Source organism: Scatophagus argus, chromosome 18 (assembly GCF_020382885.2).
Source record: "Scatophagus argus isolate fScaArg1 chromosome 18, fScaArg1.pri, whole genome shotgun sequence".
Classification (NCBI taxonomy): Eukaryota; Metazoa; Chordata; class Actinopteri; family Scatophagidae; genus Scatophagus; species Scatophagus argus.
The window spans coordinates 13036742-13063625 of record NC_058510.1 but is presented as its reverse complement, the minus strand read 5'-3'; the positions used below and the strand labels follow the sequence as shown (position 1 = coordinate 13063625).

At 39.3% G+C, this 26884-nt stretch overlaps 1 protein-coding gene across 2 annotated transcripts in view; it reads left to right on the top strand.

The window, feature by feature from the left end:
- rnf152 (ring finger protein 152) overlaps positions 1-26884 on the top strand; it is a 44935-nt gene that overhangs the window by 5313 nt on the left and 12738 nt on the right. The window contains exon 1 of one of the 2 annotated variants that reach the window (XM_046371165.1): positions 20471-24329. The exons of the other annotated variant lie outside the window; for it this stretch is intronic. The gene's annotated coding sequence lies outside the window, so the exon portion shown is untranslated. Of the gene's footprint in view, positions 1-20470; positions 24330-26884 lie in introns of those variants that run through there. 2 annotated transcript variants of the gene reach the window in all.

Here is a 26884-nt window from a genome sequence, read left to right as displayed (position 1 = left end):
AGTTGCAAATTCATTCTGTGTCCATTTGAAATGGGCAGCTTATTTTTTTAGTCCTTTGACAGGTGGATGGATTATCTTTTGCATTTTGTCACTGTGAAAACCTTATTTCTCCAATTCTGGTGATATCTTGCAAGGCTGAGCCATATGGCTAAAAATAGGCTTTACATTTTTTTTTCCTGGACAATGCAAAGAGACTAAAACTTAATTGAGTACTTGCAAGGCTGTCATTATTATGGATTTGTCAAACAAGACAGAGTCCTTTGCCATTCTAGTAGCTCTGTGAGGCTATACTTAGGCTAATATCAACATGTCGACTTGCTCACAATGACAATGCTAATATGCTGATGTTTAGCATCATATATTGTTGTGTTTTCCATGTTCACTGTCTTAGTTTAGCATGATAGCATTATATTTCATTTGATAATTAGCACAAAAATATTGCGAATGTAATTCGTTTTACGGGTACTGTTTGACCAAAATTACATTTTTGTCCTGATGGTGGCGCTAGATGAAAAGTGAAGGTATTATTGGAATTCACTCCCAAATGAATATGGATATCTGTAAAATTTGATGGTAATTCATTCAGTACTTGTAATGATATTGCACTCAGAGCCATGATGGTGTCAGTCAATTCCACGTCCCTACAGATATACTTCTAGCGTCACTTAAAATTTGTATTATCTCATACAACTGTGGTCTGTCACTACCAGATACTTAAGTTTGTGTATGGATATCTAATAATCTGTTTCAGATTCTGTCCTGTTAATCTGCTCACAATCAGCTCCTGCTGATCTGTTGATTAAAATTTGATCTTGGTATCTGCAGTAGGGTTAGCTACATGCTTCTGCACGCTGTTCAGTTCTTTCCCACAGCTTCACCCCTCACAACCAGAGATATTACTAACTTTTTCATATATTTCCTGGTTGTCTTTCTCCTGTTCAGGGATAGCTAGCCAGTGTTGAAAACATATACTCGAGTTAATAACAAATTTTGAATCTGAAATTTAACTTTTAAAGATTTTTTTAATACAAGGTTTTGCACTCTCAGCAGCTGTACATTAGGCCTATGGAGAGGTGTGGCACAGTAGGGTTAATGGACTTCTTATCTTCAAAACTGATTTAAAGTTGTGATGTTCTTGAGTGCAGCCTCTTGTCTAGTCAGTGCATTGGTTAAATATACATGACAAGATCTTCATTAGCTCGATCAATGTTTTCATGTTTATCTCAAATTGAATATGTCGAGCTGATGTTGATGTCGGCTGATGGAGGATTCACTGCTTGTAGGATTAGACAATGCTCTCCATCAACAGATATTTTTGCCCTTTATTCATGTTTCTGTAACCTCTATAGGGACCTTTAGTCCAGCTCTGTGTATACTCCATACATCATTTCCCACTTTATTCTCTTTTCATTTTCCAAAACTGCACCTCTGCTGTCTCTTTCATTAATTTCTCCTCTCCCAAGACGTTGGCAGGTCTGCTACCACCTTTTCCTCCGCTTCATTTGCATCTTGGCTCCACACGACTGCCCAAGTGTTTTCTGGGAGTCAGGTGGCTAATTGGTTCCCATCTGTTGGGAGAATGCGGCCTTTACGGGATCTTGAGTAAATTGTGTCAAGAGTTTTACCATATTGATTTTGTTTTTCCCTCTACCCTGAGTTCACAGACTGTTGTCCTTTTGTTTTCTTCATATTGTTGTAGTATAGGTGACCTCCTGGAGTTTCAGAATTTTGTAGAAAACGTAGCTATGACATCTAGCTTCTTTTTTTGTTGTTGTTTTTACAGGAAAAAAAGGTTTGGAGCACTTTGCAATTAAATGCACAACATTCATTATTTTGTTATTTAAGACAAGAGGAAGAATAGACAGTGAAATATAGTAATTTGTAAGTAGCAGTTCTTTGTTTTGCGACACGCTAGTGTGAACATCAGTGTCTGCATTACATCTCTTAACTGCTGTTTTGATCTCAGATTAGGAAAATAAGGTGTACACTTCCTAATGTGTTGATCTGAGGTTTTCATTTCACAATCATTTTCTGCAACAAAGGTTACTTTCTGTGCAAAGACAAGAGTTAAGAAGAGGAAGGGCCTTGGTCTAGCAAACCAAAACAGGAAGTGACAGGAGACACTGAGACACTTGTTCAGTCAGACATGAGAACCGTGAAAAGCACAGTTTGTTTACTTCTGCACTACCTGAAGAGAAATAATTTCACTCTTAGTGTGGCAGCCCATGAGGCTGTTGGCTCTCATCCACACACCTCCTATTTAACATTCAGCATGAAAAGAGAATACTGTTTGGTCTCTGAGGGCTGCCATTTATAAATAGTCTAGACCGGTTCATCTTGTAGCAAGATGAACCAAATCATGTTTGTTGGTATCTGGTATTTACACATCTTAATTTATCTAACTGTAAAATATTTCTGTATGCAGATGCAGCTGCCATACATTTAATATGCAACTTCATGTATCTCACTCCTTTTTTGACCAAGATACAGTGATATTCTGGGAACAGGACATGTATGTCATGTCTCCTATCCCTTTATGAATCTCTTTCACAAACTCATCCATTATCAGTAGCATCATTTGTAACAAGACAAGTCAATAAATGTTGTTTTATTTATAACGAAGATGATGAGGATTGGATTGGCTTTTATGAGTTTCTTTTATGCAAATATTTTAAAGTGAATTTTAGACACAAAAATGTCGCTTAGTTTACTTTTATTTGATGATCATGTTGTTGTCCTTTCCTATCACAAAAAATGTTCATCTTGTACTTTTCTGCTGTCTTGAAAGAGCTTGCTAAACTTAATCCTGATCTTAATGCTTTTGCCAGCACGATTAAACTTGAGATCCACAGGATTATTCAATGACAGAAAGTTAGCTGACAGGAAATTTGGTATGTAAGTTGTATATCAAACAAAAATGTTAAACATTCTCAGGTTCCAGCCTCTCTAATGGGGATTTGCTGCTTTTCCCCGTTTTTACTGTATATCCTTTGACTTTTAAACTGTAGGATGGGCAAAAAAAAAGCCAATGTGATCATTTATGTTGAGCTCTGAATCATGTACATGTCAATGAGACATTTAATAGAATGAACAATTAATGGACTGACTGAAATATATGTATTTTATGAAAAAATCATCAGCTGCAGTCGCAGTTGAGACTGTTGGTGCTTTTTTACACACAACAAAGTTTTGGAGTTCATGTAGATATTATGGAACAGAATTTTCCATAATGTTTGTATCTTAAGGGCTCTTTTAATATCTTTGGGAATATGAGACTGTTGCGTGCCATCTTAGAAATCAATGAACCTGACTGTTTAATGTACCTTTAGATATCTTCAGCCACTTAATTTATATGACTAGCAGCAAAACAGACATTTATGTCTGATAATTTTTAATATGAACAGTTTCAGAAAATGTATTAAATCGCAGTATGTATCAATATTGAAGTTACATATGCCATCATAAAGGATTATATATGTCTGAAACTCCTTTAGGCGTTAAAAACAAGTTCAATATGGTCAGAAAGTTGTACCTGAATGAAATGCAGCTCTTACCACCAGGAAAAAGAGATGATTTAAATTAAAATGGTTGTAATGCCAGATAGACATCAGTCTCATTATCATTATATAATGTTACATTGACATATATTTTAACTCACAGAAGCCCTTTCTTTATCTACTTTTCTGCATTTTTATTCATAATGTCTGTGACGTGATCCCCTCTGAGAGGGCTGTTGGCAGCAAATCAATTTCAAGCTTTTTTTGAAAGCTTCCTGACAATTGCTGGGGTGTCAGTGTTGACCTTCTGTAATGAGGTAAGGTCTCCGTACCTGCCAGTGGGGGGTTTCTCCTCAGCAGAAGGAGAAGGAGAAGGCGAATGAATGGGTTGACTGAAATACAGGCCTGCATTGTTTGGGTAAATGCAATTTGCCATAAAAAAACAGAAATATGGGCGAAGATATGAGAAGAGGATGAGGTTTAAAGTGGCAATTGAGGGAAGATGACAGAAGTAACTCGCAGTGTTAGACCTCTAAGGTTATCCTATAAATGGAGACTCTTGCAGAAATTGCACACATCACTAAATGTGTTATTTAATGCTGTTAGGATTGTCTTTTTAGGCTCCCGATATCAAGGTTTTGATTGTCTGCAGAAAGGCTTGTGAGCTGATACTGCCGTGTTCCTCTTTCCTGCTGCCTGACACTCAATTTGTTTAGTGGCTCTATCTAAAATGAACCCTCGTTGCAATCATACATACAGGCATATTGATACACCCGTTGACTTTTTCATCTATCCTTAATGACAGTTTTTAAAGTTAGTTTTAGGGGAAAGCCATGAACCTATGGCATCTGACTCTGCTTGCTTCTCATCCTGCCCAGGATTCCTGAAAAGAATCCAATTTAAATCAATCATCATCCCGCTGGTGTTCCCGTTGTTTTGTGGGTGTCTCCTCCAATGATAGATGCCGTTATTTTTGTTTGTAGGATGGATTGTAAACGGTGACGAATAGTGAAGGCTAATGCATCCTGCGTTGTCAGAGGAAAATCACTTACCTTGCTTTCACAATCCATTAAGTTGATGAGAAGAAGAAAACTTGGATCTGCTGAGAGGGTTTCACTGCATACATGACACTGACAGACTATAGGCTGGATGATGTCTGTGGACCCTGCAGTTTACACATAAAATATGTGCCTTTCTATACAGTCAGTTTTGTTTCAGTGTGGGAAATTACAGCCATTTTGTTAAAATTAGACTGTTGGAGGTAGGTTAGTCTCTTTTTACAGCCAGCTTAGGGTTGTAATGCACTGTCCATCCATATTAAATCGACTGTTGGGAGTTGTTTTTGTGTTTCTCTGACTTCCATAACAACATGTAATTTTGAGATAGATCCGTGAAGCCTTTCATTAGGCTAAATGTCAGTTGTGGTGGTGTAGTATGGACAAAAAAAAATAAATATTGAGATTTAGAAAGAACCCTTTCCACAGCAGACATTTGAGAGGTCTGCCAATAGCAATTATTTGTTTTATTTATTAATTTGTGAATTATTATTTTTTTAATTGATCAGTTTTACTGGTTCATCCAGAAAATGCCAAAATTGTGAAAAGTCCTTTCAAAGATATTCACTTTACACAGATAGATGTAAAAAAAAGCTTCCCAGAAATGACATCTATATATTGCTTGTTTAGTCCAGTCAATGATATTTAATCTTCTATCATATATTACAAGACAAAGAAGCAAATTGTAAGGATTATTAAGAGTTACTAAAATAGTTTTTAATGAATTATCTCTGCAATAAAGATTAATGTTGCATGGATTTTCACTAAAGTCTATCAGCAAGTGTCTGTATGCACAGTACCAAGGCCTTGAAACTGGCATACTAAAAGTCATTATAATTATTATTATTGTTATTATTATTAGTAGTAGTTGTTCCAGCTGCTGTCCTGTTTTGACATGTCAAAATGTTTGCTGTCACTTCTCGACACTTTTTTCAGGAAATTATAATATTCTGATTGCAGGCTCCAGCATTGTTACATGAGTGCACCATTACATAAAAGACCTTGCTGCAGGTCTGTTGAAATCATTATGGTCTGTGGACACGCCAGTTGTGTGTGGCACATACTGGTGATTACATCATTGTTTGCTATGCAGTTGCTACCACGGTTTCTTCAAAGTGCAGCTGAAGGAGATAATAATACCACAGACAAACAGAACCTCAGTGTTAAATCCTTATCTGAACATTTATACCTCTAACATTAATGAGTTCATGTGTTCAAGTTTGCTAATTAAGTTTCTTAATAATTAACTCAAGCTGGTTTATTGGGGTGGCACACAAAGTATTCTTTATCTATACCCATATAATACAGATGATGTTACTTTCTGTTAAAGTACAAAGATCCATCTGTAACAAATAAGTACTTCATTGGGTGTGAATGTTTTGTGCACATGTGCAGACGGGCGTGTATGAAGCATGTACCAGCCTTCAGGATGAAGGTCTGTGCACCTCTGAGTCACCTGCAGTCTGGTGTCAGACATGCGTCATTGGGTCGCAAGTCCCCCAGAGGAAGGATCTGCAAGGTGCTATCACACCTCAGTACTCTTGTTTTTTATAGTGTTTTCTCTAACACAGGTGAAAATCCATTGACCTCAGTGACAATGACCTGTCTTCTAGGAATTCAAAAGGATTATTCGTGTAGAGGAAAAGAACATAATTCCAGTTCCCCGAAGTCAATATACAGACGGACCGCTGTAGAAGGGTAATTTGGAAAACCTTTAAAATTAACTTGGAAAATTGTTTTGAAAAACATTTTTCCTTTTTTTAAATTTACCATAACTTAGATCAATCTGATCAGATCGGAGCCACATTTATTTTTTTTAACAGAATAAGGCAGCCGCCAGGTTAGATGCTTCAGCCTGGCGACAGAAGTGCATAATAAGCACAGCCTCCTTGTTCATGCCAGTGAGACTACTGATTTGATGCAGTAGGTAGGGGTTCTTAAAGCAGAGTTCACTGCCAAAAGAGCAGCCTTAGTGGTGTAGCGTTGCACTAATTACCTTGCTATTGTCGAGACTGATTTGTCACAATCATTTAATTTTCCTTGATTTACCTGGATAATGCATTCAGCATCAGTCCTACCTTTGATGGGGTTTTGTCTACAAGCTGGTATATTAGATACAGCTGTAATATACTGACTTCATCATTCTAGTGTCCAGATTCTGTGTACAATTGAAACCCCATATACTGGTGCCTTCAGTACTAAGCTGAAGTTTGAACTGTGGTTTGAACAGGCAGGGCACTATCCATATGAGCCATTACAAACCCTTTGTGTCTCAGAGTTACCTCTTCACAGTTGGTCCAGTTACAGTGTACATCCATGTCTGTTCAGACTCATAATATATGCAGTGGCTGATAGAGAGCTTTGTCACATAGTGCATGACAATCATCTGAAGCTCAAAACAGTACGAAAGAGCTTGTGATGGACTACACTGCTTCAAATATGGATGTTGCTGCAGAGAAGCTACAAATTCTAAAATGCAGTGCTTCACACACATCTTCAACACAGCAGCACAAACGATCTATACTAATAAGCGATTGAACATCTTGGAAAGTTTATTTTAATGTGGGCTAATGCAGATTGTTTGCAAATAATCCACAACTTTAAAATTCGAAAATTATTTAAAAGAGTGAGTTATTGTTTCAGTATGTATAAAAAGTGTTCAAAACACAACACACTCACTGTGCTGTGGCAGACAGTTGCCTCCATGATAACTTGTTGTGAAAGCATCATAAAATCTGACCCTGCTGTATTTATTAACCTGAGTGCAGACAGTGATTTTTTTCACTGTGTACCTGCAGCAACATACGTAACAAACATCCAGACTTTTTCGTGGAATTCTGTGTATCAGTATTACTTAATTTGCCTGTGAGACAATAAACATGTACTAGGAGCCCTTTAGAAGTCTTAATACATGTTGGTTTTATTGATAAACCTCATGTGTGATTGTGTTTTATGAGTGACCAAAGACCAAAGATGACTCTTAAACCTCGCTGTGATAATTGTTGTTATCACCCCAAGTAAGGAGCTTTAATTCGACAATTGACGTAATTCATGAAACGGTCTAGATATGATTGATGAGCTAAATTGTTTATTGATGATTTACAAAGAGAGAGGAAGCCACACACACACACACACACACACACGTCGTAAACACTGGCATGATGATACAGTGCTGGCTGGCGTCGAGTTTTATGTGTCACTTTTGATCAGATGCCAGTGCGATGCTGGACCTGACAAATGGGTGGGTACCTACATATTAGGCAGATATGAAGGGTGATGGATGTTTGGTATTTTAGATGGATGAGCTTGTGTAACATCAGTGAGCTGTGAAGGTCCACAGCACGTAACCTCACCTCCAGCACAGTGAATGATGTGTTGACAGAGCTATGGGAGACCCCTGAGAGTCATTTGCAGCACAAGGGAGACAAATCTGAAACTGACCTCTTGACCTTTAATGAAATGATGAACAACAGCTAACAGGCTCATCACAGTCTGAATTTACACACCGCTTGCCTCAGGTGGAACTGATGGTTGTCATGTGACCAGTTTTGCATATAAACTAATCCATTGCAAATTCTTACCATTACCATTCTTTGACAGCTGCTTTCCGACTAACCTGAATGCTCAGCGCCGTCTGCTCACTGATCATGTAGCCGTGTGGTTTGCATTGACTAGACACCTGACCCACTTTTCTTTTATTCCAACATCTGTAGCTGTCTGCCTTGCTGGCGCGCACATGCGTTCATTATTTATTACAGAGACACGCCACAATCTGTGTCAAATGGTCTTCATGAAAGCATCACGAAAAATTGATTATCAACAGAGGCTGCAGCCTGTGGTGACTTAATGACTGTAAAGAGGCTATAGAAAGATAAATCCACTATTATTATTATTATTTTTTAATTTGTTTCCATCCCCTGTCCTGTTTATGGCAGCCAGGTAAGCAGATATCTACCTGGCTCTGTCCACGCTCTCTAGCCACGAGCATCTAATTTTACTTTCAGATTTGACTGGGGGACTGAATTTGAAAGCTATTTCACCTCGTAAAAATTGGCTTGCAGTGGTGGTATGGTTGAGCTGCAGTCAGATGGAGTGCAGGAGGATGTAGTTTTTTTTTTTAATTTTAATTTTTTTTCTGTTGGCAAGCTGGGGGCCCAGGAGGAGAGTTGTTAATATGGTTGTTATCCCAGGAGGGGAAGGTCTCTGTTAAAATGCATTTTTTTTCAGGGTGACCTCCCCTTTTGAACCTTCTGGAACTTGTTTGGGGACATTCTGTGGAAAAGGCAGCATGCGGTGTTGTGTCTGTAGGGTAGAGGAGTCACAACACATGCCTACCGTGATGGAGATTGTTTTTCCTCCTTCTTTTTCCTCTAATACACAAGGACGCAGCCCCGAAAGGGATGTGGTTTGATAGAACCTTGGCAACGAACTCCAGTGAGGACGGAGAGAAAAAAAGAGCAAAGAAAGATGAGTGATCATAGGAAGGAGGACAGATAAAAAAGACGACGTGAGGCTCGAAGGCAGATGGGCGGCACAGGAGTTTATCAGATTTTTAACCATGCTAGAGGAGCAGCGTAGAGCTGTCAGTCCAACGCTTGGTCCAAAGTTAAATATCTCAACACGTATGGTTGGATTTAAATTTGACATGATTATTTTTTTTAACACTATGAACAGGTAGAAACTTCCACTACACATTTCTAGATAAAGTGTGATTTAATTGACCAAATGAATCTGTTATCTTTCCTTCCATGTTGAACTTCAATGGATGGAAGGAAAACTGATTGAAACCCAAATGCTATTCATTTACGATCATGAATGACAAGGAAAGCAGCAAATCCCCACATTTAAGAATCTGGAACCAGCAAATGGTTGATATTTTTACTTAGAAAACTACTGAACCAATTAATTGATTGTAGTAGTAAATAATAGTTGACATAATAGTTGACAAATAATTTTCTTTGACTGGCTAATTGTGTAGTTTACAAGTTTGTTTTTAAGCTCCATCAAAATAATGGCAGCTTGTCTGCTTCCGCTTACAACTTGGATTAAGAGAGATTTTGTTCTATTTTAGCCTTATGTGACAGGTAATAGTTTCAATGCCCAATGACCAAACACCAGACCCTCTCGGGGCCTCACCATTCCTTCACACCATGATAAAGATGTACTGCCATTGGATTTATCACTGCTCACTGTGCTCAGTGCCGCCAATGAGCCTGTCCTCATAGCCCAATTTATTTGCCTGGCAGCCATTCCACAGATCACCATTGGGCGTAAACAACAAGTTATGGGCAACTGCGATGGAGAGGATAGGGTGTTGAAATTAGTAATTTCTTTAGTTTTTATTGTTTTTGTCCAGAAAGGACTGCAGAGACAGGCTACTGAAATTAGATACTGAATGTGATTGCTTTTGATACTGAAGCTTGTCAGTCATACATAGGCTGTTTTTATGCAATCTGCATACTAACAGTGGTTTTCTACATTATCCAGTAAAAGGGAATAACTCTGTGGATTTCACACATTCCTTAGAAGGTAGGTAACTTAGCAAAGCAGTAAAAAAATAGGTCCTCATATTGTCCTGGTTGGCAAGAAGTCCGCAGCCGCATCCCATTTACTTCATCCATCACCAATCCTTGCTTCACTGACCTTTCTCCTCCTTTCCTTTTTGCTTTACCTGTTTTTATGTCTGAATCAGCACACACAGAATGACAAACTGGGCCAGCCAGCTTTCCTTTCTGCTACATTAGGCGTCTCAGTGTCTGTGTATCTCCATGGCAGCTGGCGAGGCTTCGCCCAGCACCTTGCCAGTGGGGAGGTTGATGGTCACATGTGGCACAGCAAGAACTGACCCTTTTGGCGCACGCACACACACACACACACACACCAAGATAGTGGTAGTAAGACTGAGAATTGCAGGGATAGTAAAGATTGCAGTTTTTATTGCAGTTTTTGCATTTAACAAGCAGATAATCATAGTTTAATGATGAACTTTGTTTGTTTTGTTTCTTTCACTTGTATGAAAACTGTCTTTATCTTCCATATTTTTAGGCAGCTGAGAATAGTTTGAATGACAACAAATATGCAGTTAACAACCCTGCAGTCCAAACCCTGCTCTATTATTGGTTGGGAACTGCACACCACTCCACAAAGGCTGACGCTCCGAAACATCCCAGCACGGCAAAGTACTGAGAAAATTCAACTCATGTCAAACATATCAGGTGTCTCCCTCTTTCTGCTGGAGACCCCTGTTTGTCTTTGCCTTAATGGGACAGATTGTTTTCCTCCTTGTGAGCATGTTTCCACACAATTTGAATTAATTGGATTGTAAATTGATCCCACTTTGGAGCTGAAAACCTGGAAGCCGGAGATTTGGCTGCAAACAACAATTTAATCTGAATACTAAATGTTATTAAAAGCCTTCCTTGCTTCGCCTGTGTAGGACAGTGTGTACCTGGTAATGAGAAAAAAGCCCCAAGGGCCTATTGCATTCATTGTGCACCAGCATGGTATAATTCAGTAATTAATTGCCTTAGTGCCTGGATAGCGCTGTAATGGTTTGAAGATAAACAATATAACTTGCCTTCACGAGGCTGCTGTACTTGTCTTTCTATCCAAAAGGATAAACTGAAGTGAAATTAATGTTTTTTTTTAGTGAATCGATAAGAGGATTATATTGAGGCTGAAAACAGTTTCACATATATTCATTTAGGAATAAATTGCTCCCTGAATGTCACATGTGAATTTTTGGAACAGGATGACTTCTACAGCTGCACCTGATATTATAATCATTAAATTAATGAGCATTTTTGAATAACAGATTAATTCTTTGTTCTATAAAATGTCAGAATGTTAATAATAAATTCCTACTGTCTGAGGTGATGTCTTTAAATTTCTTCATTTATTCTGAACAACGCAAAGATCTTACACTAGCATAAAGACAGCAGAATTTGCCAGTGTGATAGACGGCTCAAAGTAGTGAGCAGTCACTAAATAGATTTTTATCTATTGGCAAATTCGGCCTGTGACCCCTTTTAATCTACACAGTATTTCCTAATTTCCAAGAAATACAGTACCACAGGTAAAAAAAAACCTTAAAACTAAACTACAGCTAAAATATAGCTACTATGACAGTGAAGAGATACAGTCTGAGTTGTACTGTCCATGTTGTTATTTTATATATATTTATTTTTTTACTGAATGATTTGTTGCAGGACCTGATGTTTGAATGGATGTCATGAATGAATGAAAGGGAGATGTGCAGAGGTAGAAAAGCCGACTGATCGCTGTTCAAAGTAGTCAAACCACTGCATGCTGGTATTCGCTTTCTCTTTTAAACTAGCCAGTAGCCAACAGCATAACCTTTATAAATATCTGTAACAGCTAACCAAAACGTCAGCACTTGTGCTAATATTGAAGCTAGTGCTACTCAGAGGTGCTTATTGTGTGAATGGAGCTGTACGCAGGGTTTAGCACCTTTAAGTTTTGTGTTTTGCCTGCACTCAGCACTAAAAGCTCTGCTCCAGTAGTTCCTGGACCATCAGAAAGTACTATAGCCAAAGCAGGTGTCTGTATGGCAAAGGAACTATGTTGATCCGGTTCTCAGGTGATGCCTTCTCTTTTCCTGCCTTGTGGTAGCAGTATTCAAAGTAAAAACTATTCAGTATTTCATGATAAAAAAGGAAAGATTAGAGAAAAATCTGAAATACTGACACTTTGTGTAGCAGTAAGACTTTTTATTTTATTTTTATTTTTTTATTACCTCCTGTTTAGTTGTTGTGTTTACACCTCGAGTAGCCTGAAGCCCCATGTAACCACTTTTCAGCACTTCTGCTACTTAAACTTTTTATTATTCTTAACTTTATTTGCTTAAATGCTAACACCCTGTTTTTAAAGTTGACAGTCCTTCACATATCTTATATCTCATTTTGCACCACCGATGGCAGAATTTTAAATGACATTCAGTTTTTGTGCTTCACTATTCTGAGTACAGCACCTCTGCTTCTCATCTTGACTGCTCTGCTTACACAGCCAAGGCTCGAAGGAACTGCAATACGCTCCTCACAATGTAGATGACAGGATAAAAAGAGAAAGCGACAGCGTGGTGGAAAATGAATGAGGAGAGGGAGCCGGGAACCAAAAGAATGGACAGAGTGATAGAACGAGAAGCAGAAAGGCCAAGGAGGGAGGATAAGCTGTGTCTCCGTTGTCTTGACATTTCTCTATCTCTCTGGGGGATGAATACCCCGATATAAATGTTCCAAACTGATGATTGAGTGGGACAGGAAGAAGAAGAGGAGGAGGGTAGAGATTGAGGCTTGTTTTATGTGCATTAGTTATTACAAGCAGCAGAGTCAGCCTATAATTTGGTTTCAGGTTGATGTAATTAAAGGATTCGGGCCTCAGCAGTTTTCTCCAGGCTAATTTGTTTAGGAAGCGCTGAGTCCCCGTCGGCAGCTGGTGACGATAGTGCTACAGTGACTCTGCTGCTGCTGCTGCTGTTGCTGGTGGCAACAGGAGGCCCCACAGGTGTCCATATTGGTATCTTTGTTGAACCAGCTGATCCCTCAGTGGGCTGGATTTATATTCAGCACTTTGCACCAGGTGCTGCTCCTCCACACTAGAAAAGAAGTTTACCTGGTTTGGCTAACACTTCTAGCTGGTATTAACATTCAAACTGGGTCTTCGTGTCTGAGCTGTTAATTATGGAGCTAGAACGAGTAGGCTATTATCTTAAGCAGCAAAATATGGCCGGTTAATTAGTGAGCTTTAAAGGTGTATTTTTAAACTATAGACAAAGTCTGGCTCACTGATTTCCCTCACTTCCATCCTCTATGCATAGCTAATCGCATCCTTAGTCCAGCTCCATAGTCCATAACACACTCATATGAAAGTGGTATGCAGCTCATCATCTCATCCTGCTTTATGTAAAGCTAAGCTAATTGCATCCTGGATCTTGCTTTGAACTTAAGATTCAGATGTGAAAGTGGTTTGGATTTTCTCACCACGTGCTCAGCAAAAAAAGTGCATAAGCATATTTTTCAAAAATGTAACATTGCCTGCTTATGCTTTGTCAAGCTTCCCATAAAAAAGCAACAGATGATGCCTTCCTTTGCATTAGCATTAGTGCTAATGACCTTTTCCACTGGTTTTGTAACTAATCATTATTTTCAATATTGATTAGTCTGCTGATTATCTTCTTGAATTCCATAAACTGTCAGACTGTCAGAAGGTCCCTAGAGCCCAAGGTGGTGTCTTCAGATGTCTTGTTTTGTCCATCTAAAAGTCAAAGATATTCAGTGTCCAGCCGTGGCCTAGAGATTGGAGAAGCAGCTTGTGATCGGAGAGTCACCGGTTTGATTCCCACACCGGACGGGCATGAAAAATTTGGTTGTGGTGGAGTGATTAATGAGACAAATGCTCCTCCCCCATTAGCTGGCTGATGTGCCCTTGAGCAAGGCACTTAACCCCCAATTTGCTCCCCAGGCGCTTGATGCTGCCCACTGCTCCTGTGTGTGTGTTTCACTGCATGTAATTTGCTGGGTGTTGCATGCGTGTTCAACTAAGGATGGGTTAAATGCAGAAGACAAATTCAGTGTGTGTATGTAAAAATATATATACTGCCAATAAAACTGATTTTTCTTCTTCTTAAAATGATAGAAAACTGAGAATGAGAATTATTAGCCTAGTTAGCATGGCTAGCACCTGTACCTGGTTGCCCTGAACTGTTACACAGCCCTTGCATTGCATGTCTTAGCAGTCCTCAAGACAAGCCTATCCTGCTTCTTATCCCTTGACCTGAGATGTGGGAACAATCTGACTAACAACAAAGACAGAAATTTAGAGCCTCTCACATCGACAAACTGAAACATGCAGGCAAACAGGCAGCTTGTTGTTAGGTCTGGGAGTTAATGCTAGAAAATGTCTGGCTAATTCAGTTTTATATGAAAGTGCAGCCACTTTGTCAACCTAAATCACAAAATGAGGCAATCTAGTGATTGTCTCATTCATTCCCACTAACACAGTCAACATGGATTCCCTCCAGATAAAATTCTGGCCTGTTGTATGAATACATTCTCACTCACAGGACAGGACAAATTCAACAAATTGGAGAGTTGTGAGCATTGTTTCTGTTGGACTTGCCAGTGTCAGATGTGTTGCATCTTGTGCTTCCTGAGGTTTCCTTTGGTTCTCAGTTAGGAAGGGACGGCAAACATGAGTATGCTGCATTCACTTTTACTTGATGTGCTGGATTTCTGGGTTTTGATGTTCCTCAAAGTTACCTGCCTCTGTGTGAAGTTCAGGATTAAAGCCTAAATTCTCTGTATTTAATTTGTACTTCTTAGTTTCTAAAAATGGACATAGGGCTTTTGGAAAAATGAATCTGATTTCATTTGAAAAGCTGTAGTTTGGCATTATAACCATACAATTGTCCCTTACCAGAGCAATTTGGTTATTTCAAGTGAAGCTGAATTTTTCTAAGGTGCCCTTTAAAATTGCTGCTGTTAACGTCTTTATAATTTAACCACTTTGCTGCATTACCCTGACAGTTCTGCCATGCCACGCTGTGGCTTTTGGGATTGGTTTTCTCCACAAGGCATTTGATGAAAAGGAAATTTTTATCTGCATCCAGAAGCCCGACCTCAGTGGGTTGGGGAGTGATCCTGCAGCTCGGCTTCCTCCCAGACAGCCGATGATAATCTGTCCAGTCCTCGGGTGGCCTGAGAGAAAGCATGAGCTGGCTGTCGGATCAAACAAACCATCTCCTTGCTTCCCTCTCCACTTTTCTTGGAAAATAAATAATTTTTATTTGTTGCCAAAAATTCACAGGTGGAGAGCAGTGGTTAACCAGGGGCAGGTTTGGTGATCATAGAATCTGTGAGTGGCATCGACATGTTTTTTGATCTCTTAGAGAAGTTGACAAATCTTTTTGGCTGTCTGCTTACTTGCTGTATTTGAAATCCTGAAGGCAGGATTTTGTGGGATTGTGTCTCTGGATGTCCAATCTTGGCCTCAAAATGAGTATTTACATCTCCTGTGGCTGTGTACATTTAATACAGGCCTAGGCAGGATTTTCATGCATAATTATGGCTATTAGATCTAAAAAGTCCCAAACCAGGACTGCTGAAAGGAAAGATGGTTCCAGCCTTTATTAATTGAGATAGATTTGTAGATTTGCACAGAGATTTTTGGAATGAAATTCTAGTATCTTTTAGGATCATGTTCACCCACAGGAAGTGGAGTTAATGAGTGAGGACTCCATCCAAATTTAAACCATTTGTGTTACTCGGATCGAAATGATTACATCTGGTAAAGTTAGGTCACCATTTGAGGTTTACTGATGTAGTTTTATCATTTTTGTGTTTTGCAGTTCAAAACCGTGGAGATTAAATGTTGGAGATATGGTTTTAATGCTAATTAAATGCATTAAACCTGCATTTTTGATTTTTGAAGTTCGTTCTTGATCTTGACAGCAGTTACACAAAACAGTCTTCCCTTGGGGTCCATTTATCAACGGCACATTAGGTTTGCTCATTTGTCATGCAATTGTAGATGCCTGAATTTACATTTTGCTCAACATTTTCTGCTCTTTTTCAGACATCTAAATCTCTGTTCACACTCAGATTTTTTTTCTGTAATTCAGTGAGGTCTGGGGTTGGCCTCTTGGCCCATTTCATCTTCTTACATAGTTTGCTAGCCAGCCTATCCAGTGTGATGTGACAAGTCCGGATGAGACTGGCACAATTGTACAAGTTGTTGCAAGCCAAGATGAAATTCTTAACAGCTGTGGAATATTTCTTGGAGAATTGTGACAAATGAATCCACTTTTGTGCAAACTGAAAAACAGGAGAGATTTTTTTATTTGCTTCTGATTGGAGCAAAAATAAAACTCGAAACGGCAAAGTGAAACAAAACAGCAATTCAGTCTGAGTAACAGGCCATGTTTTCTGCTGCAAAGTTACTGAAATCTCCCGACGAAGATGAACATCAAAAACTTCATAGCAGATACAAAACAGATCGTGAGGTGAAATCATTTTGTCATCTGTAGCTTCACCATTTTTCACCTTTTTGCCCATTTTCAGCTGTGATATCACTATAGATAATTGAAAAGGATATGATTACCATCTGTCAGCAATATTTCATTTATAAACTTTTGATAAGGTTCCCTCATTACAGTTTACTTAATAATTTTTCTACAAGATATGTAGTGAATGAGACATTTAACAGCTGAAAACTTACCACTACTGTTTGGTTGATACTGAGAGCTACAAAGTTTCTAAATTACTCGAAACATATTTGTTGACATTTCTGTACTTACTATTGTTGTTATTACCAATTGTTATCTCTAGTCATGATATATGTATAGGTCAGTAATATCAACCATGCAGGTGTTGGTTGAGCTCTTGAGTGTTGTTTACATTTCACCAATTATTGATAAAACAATCTAACCATAAAATCCACTTAATAGTTGACTGTAGATTGTAGCACAGAATCTTCCTAAAGTTTGCCGTGTCCCTGTCATAATTAAGAGATTTTAAAGTCCCTGCTTTTTGAACACTTTAATGCATCCATGCAATGCATCCATACTGGAAATAATCGTTGAGGAATAATTTTCAGTTTCAACTTCAATGCCAATATCAGGCCAATTGAAAGCTGCAGAACAGCTTGTGGAGACATTGTTTGGTCAACAAGGTCAAAACTGACTGACTGACACAATTTCAACAGAAATTTCATGACAGCATCAGTAAAATCAGATGTGACCACATGATAAAAGTAGCTTTGAGATGGCTGTTGTATCAAAGTTTAGATACACGGAGCAAAAGGCTTTTTGAGCAGACTGATAAGCTAGAGAGAGAAAGAAAAAAAGGATATGAAGGACCTGTCTGAGAGAATATGAGTCCCTTAGCCTCTGTACTGCACTGTATGCATGATAGCTTGTTACAGCTGCCCTGATTATTAGACATATGATCCATATCCATGGATTGAAGGCTTGATTTGTGTATGTTGTTTCTCTCTCATAGTGTCCCTGCCCTGCTGTCTTAAAGTTCTTTCCGGTGTCTCATATCTTGTCGAACTGGTTGTAGTTCTCAGACGCCTTTGTTTTTTGTGCATCTCGCGCTGTCAGCTTTCTCAGCTGTTTGGCCTGTTGACTGAAACATGCCCGGAGTCTGACTCTGCCGCCTGACTGATGACACACGATTCCAAGCGGCTGATTTATGACCTCTGTAGCACAGCTACCCCCTGCTGTGAAACTCCTCTCCCATCTGCTTCCATTTGAGGAGTACAATTTTCTTTTGTTTTTTTGCACAGGAGAGTCAGTATTTTTTGACATTGACCCTGGAAAACAGTTTTTTTTCCCCTGATGCTGGAGGCTGCTCAGATGTCACTGGCATTGATTAACACAGCAGGCCTCATCAGAGCTTGTTATCCTGTCAATTTGCCCACCAACTGCTCAAGTCATTAACATTTAGGTTACTGGGTAAAATACTACACCAGGTGTTACTGTAAGCTCATTTCACTCACAAGAGTCCGTCCACACCTGTGCTGCTGTCAGGGAACAAAGCGTGATGCGTAAATGTGATGGAAAGATGCAGCGAAACCAAACATTTCTCTGGCAGCTGTGAGAGAATATTTACTTGAGTCTGCACAAGCTAAGATTGCAAGTATGTAAAAGTGCACCTTCTTATAAATAATTGAAATGTAAGCCAAACAACTTCACTACCAGGCCCTCTGTTGCAAACTGCTGAGGCTTTATCGCATCCGCTGCGGACAAATATCGATACAGCATCTGTGATGTCACCAGTAAGTCTCAGTGTGAGCTTACACTTGAAACCATTTTGTCAGCTGCTTCAGGCAGAAACGTTGGCCTGAGCTGAACTAAGCTGACTAACCAAGTGGCAACCACCATGGCTGAAGATGACAGACAGAGACAGCTATCAGTCAAGTTGACACGACACCAAAGATAACTATCTTAAAGCACTGGTATGTACTTCATGAACTGATATTGTGTTGTCAGTCGCCAGCAAGACACTCATTGGAAGAGCACCAATTAGAAAATTAAAGTTCTCGTGTACATTATTCATTGACTTTGTGTATTCTAGACTAAAACCATGAGTTTACATGCTTTTAATCCTTTGATTCCAAAGCCCAAGGCTCTCATGTTTAGCAACTTTGGCAGCATTTTAACATTATTATGCTAATATGCTAATATATACGTAACATTTACTGTTTTGTATACAGCTAAATTTAGTTTAATGTTTAATGTTCTATCTTGGTATAACACGCATGATTAATCAAAAAGCAAAATTCTGAAGATGACAGTATTTTATTCTAGCATTAATGTCAAAATAACGTGCTTAAATTTAGCATGTTAGTATGCAATTTGAGTGTTAATCCAATGATATAAAACAGACCAAAGACGCTGTAATCAGAGTATATTAAAATTATTGCTCAAAAACATATTTAAATAATCAGTTGTTTGTCAAAATTTTTGACCAACTTACTAATCGACTAATCGACTGTTGATCTTGGGTTGGATTGCAGATCCAAAATCTAATCCCTGGAGTGACCAGTTGGCACATGTAGCTAAGATGTGATGATTGTATGATTGATGATGGTCTTTAATGAGATTGCTCATACAGCTGCTGTAATGAAATTATCTGAAACAATGGCTTTGTGTTACAGTGTGGGAGGAAGTACGGGATTAAAGGGGAGTCCATTTGCATAATATCAACATGTTTTCCTAACCTCTGCTGGCAGGAAGGACAGTGTGCCCTTTGTCTGAGCTCAGGTTTAGTTTTTTCTGGAATGTTAGATACATGTTGCTGACCACTACAATAACAGCTCCCACTGTCAGCTGAAGGTCTGACAGCTTTGTGGAAACCAATTGCCTTTTTTTTTTCTTTTCTCCTGCATTCGATCGGCCGTGTTCAATCGCAGAATCTGCTCAGAAAAGGCGGTATTGTCAAGCTGAACCAATTTCATTAGAGGTAGCTTGAAAGCATGTGCAGAAGGCCGAGGGATCTTTTCTTTCACATGTTTGGACCTTGGAGACTTTGTTGAAGGTCAGGTGCATCTGCTATGTATGTACAGTACATGCATGTGTTTTATGTTTGACATTTGTTTTCTTTTCAGTTCTCTCTGCTGCAGGGCAACATGTGAGTTAATGTGTGTGGAGGTTCAAAGAGGGACATCCTTCAAGAGAGTGTAGTGTTGGAGATGGAGAGGGATGTAATCACAGGCTAGTCAGTCATGGTGTGTGTTTGATGCTGGGGTTAGAGGGCGCCATTCAGCTCATGCGTAGAGACAATCATACGATTCTCTCTGGGTCTGTTCTCATTTTCTTTCTTTCTTTTGTTCTCCCACCCACTATCCTCAACAACCCTGCACACACTGACCACTTCTAAAACATATCCATAATAATCTTCTAGTTTAAGCGCAAAAACAGTCACGTTGTGCTCACATTAGTCGTCAGTTGATGTCTTTTTCAGTCATTGTGAGTCATGTCGCTGTCAGTATGCGCTTTGTTATTGGTTTAAGTTGACTTAAAGCACTTCATTTGGGACTAAACTTCCATCCATACACACAACACACATGCAGTGTTGTTGGAAAAGTGCATCATCAGAGACTCACTCCATTCAGCTCACTCTCTGCTCAGACACAAACGCTGCACGGACATCCTCAGACACAGCAGAGCGGACGGTATCATGACACACAAAACAAGATTTTGCAACAGTTTTTTTTCCCCTGTCAGTGAGACTGATGGCAAAAACAATGTAGAATGTGCAATAACCCCTCACTACCACACTGTACCTCTCATGTGCAATATGGTGAGTAGTATTCATACTTCAGTTGCAGTACTCATAATTTTATAATGTATTTATTATATTCTTATGTTATTTTTATTATACATTTTCTTTCTTTTTATTATTTCTTGTGTAGTGTTTTAAGTGCTTTCTATTTTTAGACCATGTGCCTTATCTTTTCCTTTTAACTCACTTGACTACAAGAGGGCCCCGCACAGGAGTTCCTATGTGCCTGGACTGTCTCTCTGTGCACAAATGGCAAATAAAAATCTTGAAACTTGAATCTTGTAAAAACCCCTACAGCTGTGTCTAACTTATGCTTGTTGGGTTATTTCTTACTTTTTCACATCTGAAGCCAGAACATGTGGTACTTAGTTAGTCAATTAGACAATCACAACTTCAGAATCAGTCTGAACCTTTTATGCCTTTCAGTGTTTTATATTTTTGTGTATTGATTATCATTGAGTTTTAGATGGTTAGTTGAACAGATTTCACTACTTCTTCCATTTCTACAGACCAAATGATTATTCAGTTAACCAATAATATAATCAGCATATTAAGTGATGAAGAAAAACCTTCTGGCCTTGACTTTGTGCAGAGGATGCTCAGGATGAAAGTGCAGCCTCAGTTGACCCTGGCATGCTTGCAGATCAGTGCTCCAATTCCCTGCCAACCTCTGGGTAATGAACAACACCTGATGCAACAACACTGTCCAGTTTTAATCCTGACAAATTGCCTCCATGGGTACCGGAGATTCTCTTTCTAAAGCCCTTTATCTGCCTCGCCTGCCCATTCACCGGGCATACAGAAGCTCAGAGATTCATTCTCCCCTCTATATCCTCCCCAACAGGCCCCATTATCTTAAGTGAGCGTCAATAGGATTCTGAGAGGCGCACTCTTTTACTTCTTCATGTACAAATGAGCTATGGGAGTCATTTCAGAGATGCACTGTCTGTGTATATGCGTTCTGACTTGTAACCCAGCTCGGGTAAGCACTGATAAATAACTGGCCTCTGTAATCTGCTGCAGATAAAAGTGTGTGTGTGTGTGTGTCAGTGCTGCAGGGTTTTGATGTTGGAGCTTCTGTTGTCATCGCTCATGTTGTTACCGGCATCACAGGGTCCCACTCAGCTGTCAGGCACAGCAACGCCACGCTCCCTGTGAGTTTCCCAGCCAGGGATGAGACATGTAGGAATATCAAAGCCTATTTATTTGGCAACATCTGGGGACATTTTCTGAAGGATGCCTGGGAGACAAACTGTTGAAGACTGTCCTTAAAGTGGGAATTAACAAGCCAATGTTACTCAAAAAAAAAACAAATTTTCAGCATCCATTCAAAGCATCCTGGTGTTTTTCCACTTCAGTTTCCTCTCGAGCTGTTTGTGCAGAACTGAAAACATGCGGTGAGAATTGTTTCTCACCTACAACTCCTTGTCATTGGTCCGAACCTCGTTTTCATTGACTTAAATGGCTGATACCAAAAGAGATTCTTATATCTCAATGAGTGACTTGCATTCTGGGAGCAGTTTGGGCTTCAGTGTTTTGCTCAAGGACACTTTGACAGTGAGGACTTGGGATGTCTAATGTTAATGTCTAACCTGCTTTACCAACTGAGCTACAACTCCTACAGAGAACTGTTAATTGTAATTCACTAATGCAGAATATTTTTTTTGTCTTGATTTACATTATGAGTAGTTAAGAATTCACCAAATTTGTACCTCACAAGCCTCGATTTGAGCATATCTAAGCAAATCATTTTGCTTTATGGCAATAGTGGGATTTTATGGGAAAACTGTGAGTTAAATTAAGAATTAGCATTGTTAACCCCTAAATCTGAACAACACCTCAGGGTTCTTTCCACTTCCAGATTATGGCCCGTGATATAGTGCTCACTGCAACATTCAGCGGTTTAGAAAGCCTTGTGTAACCAATGCCATCAGTATGTTTTGCAACAATAAGGTTGCAAAGGTCTTGAGAGAGCTCTTTGCTTTTTGCCCATCATGAGATGTTTCTTGTGTGACACCTTGGTAATGAGACACCATTTTATGGGCCATCAGTTGGGACTGAACCAGCTGATATTAATTTGCATTGACAAGGGGCAGGATTGCTTTCTAATTACTGACAGTCTTCAGCTGGTGTCTTGGCTTTCCATGCCTTTTTGCACCTCCCTTTCTTTGTGTGTTCAATACCTTTTCCCTGTGTCATTTCACGTTATTAAACATAACTTAATTTATGGACATCTACGGTATGATTTCTTTGCATGTGTGGATTGCATGGGCTCTTACCGACATCTGGTGAAAATTTCTAGCTCCTAGTAGCCCCTTTAGAAACATATTTACTGAGAAAAATGGTGATGTGTTCAATACTTATTTTACCTGCTGTAGCTGTATTGCTGGCAATAAAGCTGTGCTCATGCTTGTGCTCCGTGCTTGTTTCAGATTCACAAATGATGATTTGCTCTTTTTTTTTTCTGTTAAAAAAAAATCTTACATTGAATGACTTTGTGTTTTGCACCGTTGATCAGTCAGAACTTTGAAGCGCAGACAAACAGCAGACAAACAGATCAAGATATTTTGGACTTCTTGGCTGAACTGTTTATTGATTAGTTGAGTGTTATTATGAATAGACTAAATTGCATTCAGACAATTTACTCATTGAAAATTGGGATGTGATTACATTTAGTAGGTTCACAAGTGCAAGTACACAGTTTGATGAATTTGGGCTATTGTTCAACACCCATCCATCCAATAATTTACTCTCAGCCAAACATTGTTGGACTGAGAAATCAGCCATCTGACTTTCATTCACTATTTAGCTTAAAAATGGACCTTCATTCACTAGTTTTCCATCCTGTGTTGATCCTAACAGAACAGGCTCATTAAGATTCCTCCGTCTCCCACTGGGCAGGTGGCAGTACAGTGACTGAGGTTGTAGAAATGTAAATTGGCGCGAGGCTGCCAGCCAGCACAGAGAGTATCAGTATGTGGTCCATCCTGATGGATTTGTCTCAGTCTGTCAGAGGAAGACCTGACCCGTGATTCGGCAGCTACTTGCCAATCAGTGTATTGACCCATTTGTGTTTTTGCCAGCCGGAGGTGTCCATGCTCCCATCAGTCTCTGTGAAATATTACTTTCCTTAGCTGAGTATCAAACATGTCTTCAGCCTTGGTGCTGTCTGTCTCACTAATAGAAATGAGCACAGAGAGAGGCAAGAGAGGGAGGGTGTGAAAATAGCAAAGTAGCAAAATGGAAGACATCACAGCCATTTTTCAACCTCAGAACTGTAGTAGCAGGTGGCCCGGCAGCCGGCAACCTCACTCTTTGGCTCTGGAGAGAACATAGAGAATTACAGGCTTTTATCGTCAGTCCCTCATTTTCTCCTTTCTGATATATATGTATGTATGTATAAAATGCTTCTTTTTCTCCTCCCAGGAACACTACAGCTGTTACTTAATGATTTTTGCTATTTATACTACTGTTTCCACATGTTTTCCTTGTTTTTAGGATTTCAATTTGCACTTTAAATAGGGGGATTAAGTAGGCTTAATTGGTTTGTACTCGAAGGATTTGGGATTATCATAAAAAAGTATTTCATTTCATTGCTTGAAAGATGAAATTAATAGGAAAAAGAAAGCTTTCTTAAAAAGGACACTGAAACTGGGACTTTCTGCAGTTCTATGATACAGAGATAAGGAGGATTAACCCTGAAATGTCTACAGTCCTCTGACTGCTAAGAGGCACCATTGATTAATAATTATGTTTCAGTCTATGGAGCAATGTCAATGATAATTAGGGATAAAAAAATAATGTGATTCTCTCTTGAACAAATCAACATCAATATCCAAAACTTCTACAGTCTGCAATCAGGGAGACATGATGTCTGAACAAGGTTAGCAGTTGATCATGATAACCCTAACCCTAACCCTGACTCGCAATCTCTGTTCCAGTTCATCCCAAAGCTGTTTGATGGGGTTGAGGTCAGGACTCTGTTTGGGCCAGTCAAGTTCTTCCACACCAAACCCATTCAACAATGTCTTTATGGACATTACTTTGTGCACTGGGTCACAGTTCGTCATGGTCTGAAGTGTTTGTTAAGTTTCCTGTTTTATTTTGTAGTTTTTCTCAACAAGTGTCTGGTTGAGCTTCATCTGTTTGCCCCTTGATTGCTTGCTCCACCCTGATTGTTTTCACCTGTGCCCAGTCCCCTTTGCCTTTATATATCTGTGCTCTCCTTGTGTGTGTGTTTGCCAGTTTGTCTGTGTTCCCTGAATGTGGTTTCCTGCCTTCTCTGTGTTGCTTCGCTCCCTTTCATCCCTGTGTAACCTGTGTGTACCACATGCTTGTGTCTCTTTGTCTCAGAAAAATTACTCTCTGAACTCCCAGTCCCCCTTTGTCTACTTTTGTTTCCTTTTTGAGTAAGTTTATTTTACAAAAGTTTCTTTGTTCACCTTCTTCGTGTTGGTGTCTGCATATTAGGTCCTCCATTTAGTGACTTCTAATACAGTCATGCTGGAATACAAAAGGGCCTTTCCCAAACTGTTGCCACAATGTTGGAAGCATAGCATTGTCCAAAATGTCTTGGTGTGCTGAAGCATTAAGATTTCCCTTCACTGGAAGTAAAGGGGCTGAGCCGAACCCCTGATAAACAGCCTTATAATTTTTATAATATAATTAATTATATTTTACTGTCATATCCTCATTCACTTTCTTGGTTAGAGTTAGTTGAGAAGACTGATACCAGGAGACAATTACCTTTGTGAATAGAGGGTCTTCAGAGTCTCAAAGCAGTACAAGTGTCTTCTGTGTGGGAGACATCCTGACGTGGTCACACATAACATCCCAAATATGTTAAGCTATGATAATGAAAGTGAATACATGTCACTTTTTTCCTGACAGATGTTTGAGTCTAAAATTAGGAGGCATGAATCAGTCTTTGATGGAACCACAAATAAATCTAATTCAAATGACATGTTTTATGTCCTCCAATAGAGCTGCCATTGTACACACTGGCCGTCTTAATCTTCTGTTGTGGTTAGTCTAGTGTGCTCAGATAAAGACTGCTTACATTCTCTTTATACGACTGATCTCGGATCGAAAAGTAAGCAGGCTAATTGTTTACTCTCGGCACTGATTCCTGTGTCCCTTTAATGAGTCTGCAGGCAGACTGTTTACACAGTATGGATTGCTGAACACACAGCCTGTCTGTGGTAGAGGACAAGCTGTGTGTCCGATGCATTTCTAAGATCTTGTTTTAAATGTGATGGTTTAGTAGTAAGACCCTGCTCAGCTCTCTCTCACCCAGCAACAGCACACAGTCCATCAACCGACAGCTTTGCTGTGATACTTGAACTTCGACCCCTCAGTCCTTTCTTGTCACTCAGAATGATATTTATGTAAATGTTTCCTCTTTCTAACATAATTGCATGAGATAGAAAGTAGCTGTTATGCATCAGGTTCACTGGGGTTTTGGCCTGATCACAACTAATAGGAAAAGAGAAAATCATCTCCCAATGAATGCAGTAGATGTGAACATATATAACAAATATCAGGGAGGAAATGAATGCTTGAAAATTAGATTCGCTGTTGAATTAAAACATTGCAGCTCTGAGCCGGTCTGCAGTGTCAATAGCAAACTGTAATTAGATCAATCTTCCAAGTACCTTCTTGATTATTCAGTTAATTGTTTTGTTTCTACGTGAAAGTGGGACACTGTTGTCCTCACATGTTGGCGTGATTATAGTCGCCGTGTTTGGCTTGTCCAGGTTTTGCTTGTTGCACTGTTTACACCTTAAACTTTTAATTGGTTGAAAAAGAATTGACAACGAGGAGAATTAATGTTAAAGGTTTTCGAAAAAAATTGCTTAGATTTCCCAAAATACATATAGGGTAATTTGGAATAAAAAGAGAAAAGGCAAGTTTATCTGCTGGCAGTGGGGAGGGTGGTTGGTTTACCCATGTTTAAAAACCTGCAGATATGTGCTAATTTTTGTGTAATTTTTCCTCCTGAAAATACAGATGTCTCTGTGTGTGTGTGTGTGTGTAAGAGATTGCTTTGTGGAGCAGGATGGTATTGCCTGCTTCATTTGTTTGAGTTTGCCCATAATTAACATGTCAGAGCACCAGGGAAAGACATTGAGGTGCTAATGGTGACACGGTGACATAAAACCTTTAGAGGGCAACTCTCAGCATGTGCTTGTCACTTTTGACATCTGTGGTCTTTTTCTCCGTGAAGCTCAGAGCAAGACTTTCACAAAATGGTAGCAATGGGAAAACGTCTGTCTCACAGCAACATGCTAGACCTCCTGTCTTCTGCCTAACATGAGTGAGAGACTCTTGAAAGTTTTAGCTCATAGCATTGCCTTAAGTGTGATAAATGTGCAGGTTGAAAAGAAGATGGGTATGTGTGATGAATGTCTCATCGGGCTGTTTTTGAGCATCTGCTGAAAAGTGCTTTTTACATTTCTTTTTTTTCAAGTGTTTACCTGCTGAGCTTCTTAAAAACCCAAGCTGGGTCTCTTTTTTTTTTGATGTG